Source organism: Gavialis gangeticus, unplaced genomic scaffold, assembly GCF_001723915.1.
Source record: "Gavialis gangeticus isolate Ggan-Ray unplaced genomic scaffold, GavGan_comp1, whole genome shotgun sequence".
Lineage (NCBI taxonomy): Eukaryota > Metazoa > Chordata > Crocodylia > Gavialidae > Gavialis > Gavialis gangeticus.
Window position 1 is genome coordinate 29,391,449 of NW_017729027.1, and position 13,424 is coordinate 29,404,872.

Here is a 13,424-nt window from a genome sequence, read left to right on the forward strand (position 1 = left end):
GTAAGTGAAAGCTAAATAAGAGGCACTTTGCCCTGTTTCATTCAAGGGCAAGTTGTTCCAGTTTAGCTTTTACTTACCAGAGGATCTATTGTTTGTATTTTTCTTTGTCTGTGCGTTCCTTAAGCCTCCACAACATGCTTTTATGTGCACTCTTCTCCACACACACACACACACACACACACGAGCGACAGTGTTAATATGAACCGAAGAACTTCCTTTGGGACTTTTGTTTCTTTCAGCTTTGAGTAAATCTTGTTTCCGTGTATAAAAAAATACTTCTTAGGGGCCAGCAGGTGGCTCCATTTGCCAATAATTCTGTTGTAAGATAACCCTCTTTTATTATGGCCTAAAAGCTAAGTGGTTAGACTCAAATAGAAGGTGATTTATACACAAATATGCCTATATATGTTTGTAGCATTACAACAATAAATAATTAGCACCATTTATAATTTATAAGCACTAAAATGAACTGTTATACATAGACTTTAATAGGTACATTTTAGAAAGATTTGCCTTAAAACTTAATTTCTTTTTCTTTGTGCAGCTGTCAATATTAGCCATCCCAGCTTCAGTGGCATGGATGCTTTTGGCTATACTTCATTTCTAGCCTATTCTGCAATCCCAAATATCAGCTTCTACTATGAATTTCACCTAAAACTTCTGTTGGCAAATCACCACTCAGCATTACAAGATAACCTGATATTTTTCACTGGACACAAGGGCCAGGGTGAGTTGTTTTAATATTTTTAACTTTTCTTTAGGAGCATGCTAAACCATGAAGAACTGAAGAACAAAGTACTTAGTATTGGAAGAGTGAAGTATGCATAGATTTATTTTTGTGTGTTTGTGTTTTGAATGTATATTTTATTAAGAGAAAATATTTCAATAAAATTATTCTATAAATAAACATCAATCAAAAGAATCAAACAATACAGTGATTTCATAAAAAGAATTATAGTAATTTATGGTGATTGGAAAAGCTCCCAGATTTATTAATAAAACAAAGGGAAAGCATAGAGTGAAGCTTCTCTTACTGTTTTGTACCACAAGCACAAATTTGATAACTGATTTCTATTTCTTTTGGGCCCATTCTGATCAGATGTGGAATATTTCCCAGCATGGTACTCCGTTTTGTGTCTGAAAATCAGTCCACAAGCCTGTGTGCCTCAAGCCCTTTGTTGGGTAGCAGACCAAGTGTAGAACCATGGACCTTCTAGTCTTGAAGCTCAAGTTAATATAATGTAAACTAATGCTACCTAAATATCAGGCCCTGTCCACACTGAAATTAGAGCCATACTTGTTACATTCACGTAACTCAGTAACAAGAAACAAAAATATATATTTCTACTGGTTAAAAAAACAACCATGCTTAAACATGATCACAGCTAGTACATTACTGAATGTTGTGGAGTTCTCTACACTAGACTTAATTTGAATTTCCCCATAGCACTGGAGTGCAGCCCCTTCAGGAGTGGAGCAATGAGAAGGCTGGTATAGACAAGCCACCAACATTTGCTAACGTTTTCTTCTATTTTGACATCTAGACTGTCTACAGAGATACATGGTTCCCTACTGACATGAACATTCCCACATTTTCCTACCCATTAGCGATCTACAATATCAGTAGTGAAAAAATGGGGAAAAAATCTCAGAAAAAAATTTCAGTCATAGACAAAGAAGAGATGATTTCAGAGTTACCAGGTTTGACCAAACTCTTTATTTGTCTCGTATGCTGTCCTGGAACTCATTTCTGTAACTTTTGTTCTTTGGGCTTTTCTGCATGGGTTGCTTTTTGTCATTTGGAATGATAATCTTTCTTCAGATTTAAACTTACTAATGTCAGTGCCCTAACCTGTATGTCTTTCATAGAATCATAGAAAATTAGGGTTGGAAAGGACCTCAGGAGGTCTAGTCCAACCCCCTGCTCAAAGCAGGACCACCCCCAACTAGGTCTTCCCAGCCAAAGATTTGTCTAGCCAGGACTTGAAAACCTCCAAGGATGGAGCTTCCACCACCTCTCTGGGCAACCTGTTCCAGTGTTTTACTACCCTTCTCCCCTTCTAGTGAGAACATTTTTCCTAATATCTAACCTAAACTTCCCTTGCTGCAACTTGAGACCATTGCTCCATTGTTCTGTTATCTGCCAGCACTGAGAACAGTCTAGCTCCATCCTCTTTCAGACCCTCCTTCAGGTAGTTGAAGGCTGCTATTAAATCCCCTCTCAGTCTCCTCTTCTCTAGACTAAACAAGCCCAGTTCCCTTAGTCTTTCCTCATAAGTCAATAGGTCACAAATATAGTTTGAGTTAACAGGAAAAGCTAATGCTCCAGAGAGATAAAAAGGTGAACAACCCTTCTTTGTAGTTTTATGAGTGCGATTTCAAAAGTAGCTATTTTAAAAACATGTTTGGGAAGGTTTCATGCACTGTTGTATGAGCTAGACATAGGAAACAGAGAGAAAATAATAGGAAACACACTATTTTAACACACTTGGCTTTTTAGCACTTTTTTTGTATTTTTTTCTGCATCTCCCCCTCCTCCTCTCTCTTCTACTGCTCAAGTTTCCTGGACTATTTGGAACTACTTCTTCTACCTCCTCATGATAAAACAGACACTTCAATTCACTTTCCAATTTAAAAAAGTCTAAGTCTTCATTGTTTACTCTGATAGATGACTTCACATGAACAAGGATAACTTTCATTAGTGACAAATGCCTTGCTTTAGCTGGCTTTTGTTTTAAATCAGTTTAACTTAATTCAGTAATTTGTTAGGCAAACCAAACTGACTTCATCAAGGATTAACTAGTGCATCTATACTAGGAATTTGCCCAGCCTTAGGTAGATCTGCTTAAAATTAATCTAAAGGAATGCAGGATTTACAATGCTAACTAGCTATCTATCTAGTGCTTGAAGGCTCAAGGCTTTGGTTTCTCAGCTGGCTCAAAACATGGTCTTTACCACTAGCTAAACTGCAGTCATTATCAATTTAGCGGTACTCATTTTCAACAATAGTGCTGTTTCATCAGTTATATCTGTTCACTCTTGATGAACATTACCCCATCCAATCTGTCTACTTATTATGGGCATAAACAGCTTTGAGCCATTTGGTGTACTGGGTTTATCATTATTAGAAATGACTCAGCTCACCGTTCTGAATGTGGTGTTAGGCAATCTATCACCTACGCGGGTAGTATTTTATATTGTCCAAACACTAAATAATATTCATACCTCCTTTTTTAAGGACAAGAAGAGGTCACAGACATTCAGTGCTATTTCAACAATCTTTCAGTGAGAGGAACTCAATTTCACACAAAGTGCACAAATGTAGATGACTCCAAGTTGAAAGTGTTAAGAAACATGACTAAGCATAAATAAGACAGAGGTGTTCAGTTTCATTGCCAGGGATGGGGAAAATACAGTTAGTAAACAAATGGAATTAATGATAAGAATTTCCTAGCATTTTACTAAAACACGCATGTTATATGAACTTTGTCTTGCCTATATTACACATATACAGACACATTTACTCACCCTTCTGTGTTTTGTAGTAAGTCCTCTTTTAATTACACGGGTTTATTCAGCAGCGGGGCGGGGGGGGGGGGGGGGGGGGGGGGAAGAGCGGAGAACCTTTGTCTTAGATTTAGGCCAGGAAAGCAGCTGCTGCAGCTCTGGATGAGACCAAGTTGGCTCATGTGGCAGATAGTAGGTATGTGGAGTGGAGGAGAGTGGACAGTGGAGTGGGGAGCACAGGAAAGGGGATGTGTGGTGTGGGGAGGAAGCATGGGGTTAAGGGCAGCGGAGGATTTGTCTGGGAAAGAGACACTGAGCAAGGGGAGCATAGGGAAGGGGGTAGGAAAGAGGGCGTGCAGTGCAGGGAGGAGTGCAATGCTCAGAGTAGCACAAGGAATGGACATATGTTGTGGTGGGGAAGCATGGGGGAAGGGGCAGCAGGAAGATCATGGGTGAAGAAATGGGTCTGGCAGGGGGAAAGGGACACATGGAACACAGGGAAGAGCACAGGGGAACGTGAGTGCAGTGTTAAGGGACCATAAGGAAGGGTGTAGGGGAAGGTGAGCATGGCATCATGAGAGTGCAGGGAAGGGACATGGGAATGGAGCATGTGGTGCATGGGAAAAGGGATACACAGAGCAGGGTGGAGTGTGGGAAAGAGGGATGTGGAGTGGTGGGAGAGCTGCTGTGGCTCTGATCCTGGCCCCAACTGGGGCTGGAGCCAAAGTTGCTGCTACTGGCCAGGTGCTCCTTTCCACCATGCTAGGGACAGAGACAGAGTGGCTGCAAAGGCAGGGAGGGGGAGGGATGGGCAGGCACCAGAGGAGGACGAGTGGCAGGAAGTGGAAAGCACATGGGGAAGCAGGCAGCAGAGGAGCAGGCACAGGGGATAAGTGGCAAGGGAGAGACAAAGACTGTGGGATAGGCTGCCAGCCCCCAGCTGCTGCTTTCCCTGCCACTACTTTCCTTGTAACAGTGGTGGAGAGGATGAATTTAAGACAACCCTCCAAAAACAACATTTCGGACATAAATTTATAATTTTCCACTTCTAGAATATAATAATTGGGGGATCATCTTAAATTCAGGGTCATCTTGGATTCAGGGAAATATGGTATTCTACATAAAAAACTGCTGAATGGTCAATATGGGGATTAGTCATTATTCTCACAGCTATCTTTGCCTGTCTTGAATTTTAAAAAAAGACTTTGAAGTGATGTTTCAATATTTTCATTAACCAGAACATCTAGTCTCATGATACATCTACAAAAAACAACAGTACTATACTGGGACCTTATAACGTATGTTTCCATGAAATTCCACATTCAGTCATCAGAGGGCACCAGAACACAAACTTGAAGTAAAATTAGAAAATAAATGGAGACCATTTAAATCTCTGTATAGCAGCTTTAACTCTCTATTTTTAAAACCAGGTAAGTGCAAGGATTGAGCAAACTGTTTTAGCCATCTGCAGGAAAACTTCATTTCTTGCTAGGAGGACTTCTTTTATTCCATAGAGAAGATATGCTGTTGTTTCAATAAGTCCTTTTTTAATTATCTTATGCAAATAAACTTCCACCATTTTTTTCTTGGGGAGGTAATTTTACATCCTGTAAGATTTTTTTCTGTCAGGAAATTTCTTGATACATAGTTTATGTATCCCTTTTCTTATTTTCTTCTTATTAATCCAAGTTAGCATTATCATGCACTACATCAATATATTCTTCCCTTTCTTTCTTCTAATTAACTAATGAAAAGCCAGAATCAAAAAAGTACTTAGGCATTTAAAGTGCTATTTAGGCAGAATTTTGATGGTTAAATCCCAAATCATAACCCACAAAAGCCCCACCTAACCATTTAGGCACCTAAATTTTCATCAGTAAAGTTAGACAGGTGCCTACATTTTTGCTACTGCACATGGCCCCAAGCATTGCCACTGACCATCTCCCACCTAAGGCTTCCCTGTGACTGTGGACTACAAATCCCAGAGGCACCTGGAAGCAAGCAGAAGACGTGATGAGCAACCCTGCAGTCCTGCTTCTGTGATGCTGGATTACAAATTCCAGAGGCCTGAGGGGTAGCAGGAAGAAGAAGTGCCAGAGAGCCATGCCCTAACACGCCTTGGCTTCCTACTTAAGCCACTGCAGGCATATGGCTGCATTTCCTGAATCAAAGGTAAATGTGTGTCCAGTTGTTTCTCAGTTTAATTTTTGCAGCCTAGACTAACCTACAAAGACTGAATCGACTCAGCCTCAGGGTTGTTGACTCTCTATACTTAGCCAAGGTCATCTAGTCCAGCTCCCTATTCAAGCTTGACTATACCATCTCAACCAAGTGTCTGTCTAACATGCTCTTAAAAATTTCCAGGGATGGAGATTTCACAACTTTTCCAGGTAGCTTGTCCAATGTGTGACCACACTCATAGTCAGAAAGTTCCTCTTCATTTCCAACCTACAATTCTCCTGCTGAAGCTTGAGGATACTGTTCCTAATTGTGTCCCTTACAGTCACAGAGAAAAGCCCATTTCTGTCCTCTTGATAATCTCCCTTCAGGTATTTGAAGACTGCTATCAAATCCCCACAGTCTTCTCTTCCCCATACTAAATTACACAGTTCTTTCAGCCTTTCCTCATAAGAATGTTTTCCCAAGCCTCTAATTATTTTTGTTGCTCTGTGCTTGACTCTCTCCAATCTGTCCACATCCTTCTTGAAGTGTGGGGCCCAAAACTGGACACTCTTCCACGTGAGGCCTCACCTGTTCTGAATAAAGGAGAAGAATCTCTTTCCTTGATTTTCAAGTGACACTCCTGTTAATCCAACTCAGTACACTGCTGGCTTTTTTCACAACAAGGACACAACAAAGGCTGGCTCATATCAGTTTATGGTCTACTGTAACCTCAAGGTCCTCATCTGCAGTCCTGCAGCATAGCCACTCAATCCCCAGTCTATTTTTGTACATGCAGTTATTTCATTCCAAGTACAGGACTTTGCACTTTGTTGAATCTCATCTTACTGATTATGGACCATTTTTTCAATCTATTCAGGTTATTTTGGATCCTATCCCTACTCTCTAGGGTGTCTGTAATTCCACCCACCTTGCTGTCACCCCAAAATATAGTAAACAGGCACACTATACCATCAGCTAAATCGTTAAGATACTGAATAATACTGGACCCTGGACAGAATTCTGGGAAACTTCACTTCACTCTGGGAAACTTCCTCACACTACTCCCAACTGGATAGTAAGCCATTGAGGACTATGTATTGTGCATGATGATCGATCCAACCAGTTATGTATCCCCCTTACAGTACTTCCATCTAGTCTGTATTTCCTTAGCTTGTTAATGAGAATGTCATGAGAGATAGTGTTAAAAGCCTTGCTAAAGTTAAGTTACATCATATCTACTGCTCTTCCCCCATCCACAGAGCCTGTTACCTTATCATAGAAGCAGATTGGGTTGATCAGGCATGACTTAATCTTCATAAATCCATGCTGGTAGTTTCTGGTCACCTTGTTCTCCACTGGGTGCTTCCCAGTAGATTCCTTGAGAACTTGCTCTATGATCTTTCCAGATATAGAGGTCAGGCTGATTGGTCTGAAATGTCCCAGATCCTCCTTCTTCCTTTTCTTAATGTTGAGCACTATATTTCATTTTTCTAATAATTCAGGACCTCCCCTAACCTTCAGGAATTCTCAAAGAGGATAGCTAATGGCTTTGAAATTACCTCCACCAATTTCTTCTTTACATTAAGGTGCATCCCATTCCTACCAACTTGAAAGCACATTTAAAGGAGTAACCCCAGTGATCTGTACACAAAACAATGACTAAATGCAGGAGGGAGTTTTGAGTTGTACATCTCACCCTCAGAGTCTGGTAGAGAGGTGGAATTTCAGCACACCCTGCACTTCAGTGTTTCCTGTTGGCTTGCAGAGCTGCCTCCTGTTTAGCATATTGGCTGTTATGAATCTCACTGTGACATGCTTGACTCTCCCATTCACTGTATGGGGCTCTACTCCCAGAACTCCACAACCAAAATTTAAGTGAGCTTACAGTGCATTACCATACCTAAGTTCCTATGTGAATATGTGCCAAAACCATTAAATAAATGTGGGTCCAACCTTGTTCTCTCCTTTTCCTAATTAAATACCTCCTGCATCCATACTTTTCTAGATTTCCATTGCATACTACAATCCAACCCCAACCCCCTTTTCATAGAATCACAGAATTTTTAATAAAAACCATATTTTAAATAATAGGTGTTCAAATCTTCAGTCTGGCAAAATAAGCTTCCATCTTCCTTGAGAAGCCAACAGGCAGGCCCATTTTCCTTAACTTGTGTTCTGGTGACTCTTATTCTCTTTCTATTCTGTTTGTTCCTCCTATAATCCTCTATTATGATAGATCAGTGCAGTCATATAGGAAGCATTAAAAATCCACTGTAGATATTCAGTCATTTTACCTCAATGACAAGATTACCTCCAGTGAGTGTTGAGAAAAATTATTGTTCAGCAGTATTTTTAGATATTACAGTTTATTTAGATCATTATAACTTTTTCAAGTTTGTTACAAAGTGCCATTAATATCATGCTGCTGCAAAGACCTTTTTAAAATGACCTTTCTATGCCTTTATAAAATATAATTAAAACCTGAAGGCCAGTGTTGGCAGTCTTTTGCTTACAACCGTCAAATAGTTTTATTAGTTCTTTCTGGACACTATTTAGAGAGTTGGCCTGTGAACAGAAAGAACAGCTTTCTCCCATGTTCATCTACAGTATCCTAGTACCAGTGTAATTGTGTTCTGGTTTTTCAACGGTGCAGTTTAATTATTACTAACAACAAAAAAAGTGTCTATGTGAGATGCTGATTTTCATTAGATCATCTTTTAAGATGTTTTTCAGACACTGATGCTGCTTTGCTTAGGTACTTTTCATTGTGTATATATAGAGAATAAAATGAAATAAGTACGTACAGCTACCTTTTCCATTATAAAGGCAATCATCTGCAAAAATGACTTAGGTCAGTACACCATCACTTGAGGGACCTAGCTAACTAATGCTACATAGCCTGGCCTAACAGAACTATCAGTGACTTCCTGTATTTAGCATTTAGTTTAGATTTAGCAGCTCTAGATGACAGGATGGGAAAAAAAGACTTGTTCCTACTGTATGCACCAAACGTAACAAGCCTTGACCAACCCTTTATGAAACAGCTCTGGATTAAGTAACATATTAACCAAATTAGAGTTCTGCTGAGGTATGATATTTGCAATCTTAAGCATGCTAGACAGAAAGTGGCTGTGGACTAGCAAACCATGGCCCCCGAGAGCAGGGCAGAGAGGCCATGGCTCCTTCTGCAGGGCCCATGGCAGTGCAGGGTTTGGTCCACCCCCTTACACACAGGTAAGGAGGTATCCTTACCTGTCTGCCAGCTGGAAATTCCAGCCACGGTCAGCTGTGACTGCTGGGCCACGGTTTGCCAGGCCGCAGCCACTTCTGGGCTGCAGTTTGCCTGGCCGCAGCGTAAAAACTTTGGAAACCCCTGATCTAAAGTATGGAGTGTGATTAAAAGAGTATATGTTTTTGACTTCTCTGGAGTTTGAAGATAAGAGATAGTTTTAGTCATTTAAACCAGATACTGCTAAGCTTCATTTATTGCCCTCTTTGTGATGCATAAGAACTGAACTTGTCTGTCTTTTCGTCTAGTTTAAAATGATCTTTTTGTGAAGGATTTCTTCTGATAATGGACTGTGTAATGCTGAAGGTTAATGAAATCAAATAATTTCCCATGGACTTGCAAATAAATGGTTCCTAAAATGAAAATCTAGAAAATGTTCAGAGAATGTTCTACACACTCTGAAAACATTAAATGCCACTATTCTGGAAAAGGGTGGGAGTAAATTTCTAAGTTAAAGTCTCCCCTAGAATCCATAGTCCTCAGTTCTTCTTGCCTGCTTACCTGCACTTCCTTGCACTTGAAATCAAGCCCCTCCATCATTTACCAATTCCCTGTCACTAAAGGCAGTATAAATGTGTGGGTGAAGTTACTTGTTATACTTAGACCATACTGGGCGTGTCTGCATGAGACACCTTAATATGCAGTGGACTGTAGAGGTATTAAATTTAATGCGCAGTAGCAAAGGCACATTAATGAACTTATAGACACTCCCACCAAGTCTCTGGAATAATAACAAAATCAAAGTTAAGGATTAATGCTGTTTCTTGCGTCCATCACTCTGACTTGCCACTAGAGGACTGGAGAGCAAAACATGGCTTGGAGCCAGGACACCAAGCTCAGGACACCAAGCTCCCCCTGCTCTGAGTATGGGGGAGGGGATGGGAGTGGTGCATCCTGGTATGTTGGAGGACTGTAAATTGCTTGTTTTATCCCCACAAAAAAGACTAAAGTTATCCTAACACAGGCTAAATAGCACAGCCTAGAGTTAACCCTTGCCTGAAGTGGCATAATTTTAGACATTCAGAGGGCCCCTAGCACAAGTTAATGAGCTTTAACATGCAGATACTTATCTTTTAAGTCCCCTTAGTATGGTCTCCATGTAATGTGTAACTTAGGGCCTTCCTATATATTACACTCGGCACATACTAACCACACATAAAACACTAGCAGTTAAGCATTTAAGCAGTAAAACATGTGCTAATTGCTATCATAGTGTAGCAAAGTTAGGACTTTTTTTCAACAAGGAGCATCTCCAGATCTGCAGAGCTAATGTCCAAGTGCTCCACAGAGGCAATCAAGAAACTGTGGTGCAGTGCCGAGGCTGGTACAGAAAAACAGCTATTTACCAGTCCCAGTCCTTGCAGCACAGAGGAGTCTGCAACTGGCTCCAGTCCAGTGTGGGTGTCTGTCAGTCACAATCCCAACCCTCCACCACACCAGAGTGGATTTGAGACTTCAGTGTGATATGAAGCATCATGCAACTGCTCATAAATCTTTCTAACTCCCAGTAATTATTACTACAGTCTAAATAAAACACATCCTAAGTGTATATTGTGACAAACCCTTAATTCCAAAGCATCAATGAAGTCACATCAGTAGTGAGAGTAGAATTCAGTGTTGTTCAGTAACCAAAAGACTTATTAGTGAATTTAGATAGGTTGGTCTTACATGTTCCCCACAGGAGTGCTTGCTTGGGACCCCCAGTTATATACAGTCTCTTGGACTACCCCCTGAAGCCAGGCTAAGCATAGCTCCCAAACAGGTAAGCCCCTGGTTCCTTGGACTCAGCCTTTGGGTCCCTGTCCCCCCCTAGTCATCAACGTCCCCCACAGAGTCTTGTCATCTGATTCAGCTCCAGAAGAAGGACTTTACCTCTTCAAGTGGATAGGACTGCAGCAAAGCAGGCATCTCTTATAAACAAAACCACCATGATTAGTCAAGCACAATACAACAGGCAAAGTCTTTGCACCCTGAAGTCCAAGCAGTCTGTCAGGAAAACCAGCCCTGGCTCTTCTCTCTCAAGCTTCTTAGGCTCCCCTCCCCACTCCCCCCCTTGTCTCTGGGAATCTCCCTTTTCAGGACTTTTTCTGAAGTGTAATGGTAGTGTTTGAGTGATGTTGTAGGAATTATGTGAGAAGCGACAATTTTTTTGAATGATACCTTTTTTTAGACCAACTGCATGATTGGAATGGTTTTTCATCATCACGAAGAATGCTTTGCATTCAAAAACCTGTCTGACTTTATCCCACCCATGTAGTTTGTCCAATAAAAACTATCACCCAAAAAATCCCTGCATCTCTCAAATGTAATGTCCTCCTTTCAAATGCCACTCAGCCACCAGAAACTGCAGGGAGTCTCTTCAGGTACTTTTCTAGAGTTCACCTGATGTGCAAGCAAGTGAAATAGTTCTTTGTTGCTTGATGGCCTATTAACTACTAATAAAGCTGACTTTGGAACTAGAGCTATGGAGACTTGCCTAACACAATTAACCCCTTCTCACTGAAGTCAGCAGAAGCCTTTTGATCAGTTTTGACAATTTTTAGTATCTTCTGCTTTAAAAAGAGTCCAAGCTATGTGAAATTGTGAACTGACTGAAATCTGTTAATTACTTATCTTGTGTTATTATCAGTGCCATAACTTTAAAAAATCTTTAGGACTGTGTGTTTAAAATAGCATTGGGGGGGAGAGAAAAAAGTCGTAATTATCTTTACCCTAGTCTTGCAGGCAAAGGCACTACTAATAGTCAGATCTAAAGAATTCTCCTATTTTCTCTCACTTAGACATTATAGCATCTGAAAATTAAATACCTTGCCCCAGGAGGATGATCTAAATCAAAAGAATTAGGTACTTAGGATAGCTATGCAATCAAAGGGGAGAGTTAGCTACTTCCAAAGAGTAATCCAAAGCATTACACCGTAGACCAGGGGGTATCAACCAGGGATGCTAGAAATTCATGGTAGCAAAAACATTCTGACCTGTTGTGGTCTTTCTGAGTTTTTGCAACAGAAGAATTGCTCTGTTGTTTTTCCATAAGAAAGTCACAAAGTAAGTGAAAGATAAAAGCTAGAGTTTTCTGACAGATGCTTTGAATTTAATGAGGTATCTAGAATCTAAAAATATTGAGAACCACTAATATAGACACTCATCACCAGGAAGGTGCCAAGAGCTAGCTAATAGGAAATGCTTAGCATGGGCCTACACCTGAACTCTTGTTCCTCCTTGGACCTGGACTTTTGGCTGGATATACCTCACCAGGACACCTAACTCACATCATTGTCTTCAAGGTTAAAAACAGATGACCAGCTTGTTTTGAATTTAAGCATTTTATCTTGCAAACCCCCCCAGACCTTACAGACAGACAACCTGTGAATTATCCAAATTAACAGTTTGCCTCTAAACCATTGCAGCTAATTTGAATTAATTACTATTTAAGCCTTGTGTGTAAATAACTATGCTGCATCTATTTAAATGTGAGTCATATCCCAGACTACTCTGAGCCCCATTAAATCAATTGTCTGTTTTTAGCCCAAGACAACATACAGCTCTCAGAGTCATTCTCAGTCCAAGATACAGGAGTGGTGTTAGTGCACATCCTTAACATTACCAAATTGATTACAGCAGTGGGAGACAGGAAATGGGAGACCTAAGTTACAGTGTTCCTCAGCCCAAGGGGCTTCCCAGCATCCCAAAAGAGTGCCCTTAACCCCAAACTGTAGAATCATTGGAATGGAGCACTTTCCATCCCTCCTGTTAAAGAACCTTGGCTACTGGCTGGTCCAGAACACAAGAGTCATGCTATCAGGATAGACAACAAGACGAAGCCTAATTCCATACCTTAGGGCCTTGTTAGATACATCTTATGCTCTAAGCCAAACAAATGTTAGTCAAATTAGCATTGTTCAACTTAGTGGAGCAGTCACACCTTAAGGTGAAAAACCATTTCTGGTTTTGCCTACACAACTGTGACTTGCTTCTAGAGGCTAAGTGAGCTGGGGTAGGACTAGGAGCTAGGGTCAGGATCAGCTTGCTGCTCCTGCCTGGCAGAACCATCTTTGTAGCCCTGGAGCACCCAGTGGCCATGGTGCCTCCCACTGCTGTCTAGACCAGCTTGCTGCTTAAGCTCTAAGGGTCCAATCCTTTTTCCTCCAGAGCTCTCCCTCCTGCTCCACCCCTGCCCAGAGGCTACTGAGGTGCCACCTGAGCTCCAAAATGCCCAATCCTTTTTTCTCCAGAACTCATCCCCCCGCACCACTGCCAGGAGGAGCAGTGAGCTTGTCCAAATGGCAGTGGGAAGCACCATGGCTGCCAAGTATTCTGGGGCTGCGGCACTTGCTCTGCCCAACCTGCCTGGGAGGCAAAGCACCATGCCCAGCCCCCCTGCACCCGAGCATCCCTGCTCACCCTGACTCAGGAAGGTCCACTGCATCTTGGGATGCTGAAAGACTTCAACTTGGAAAGTAGCCAC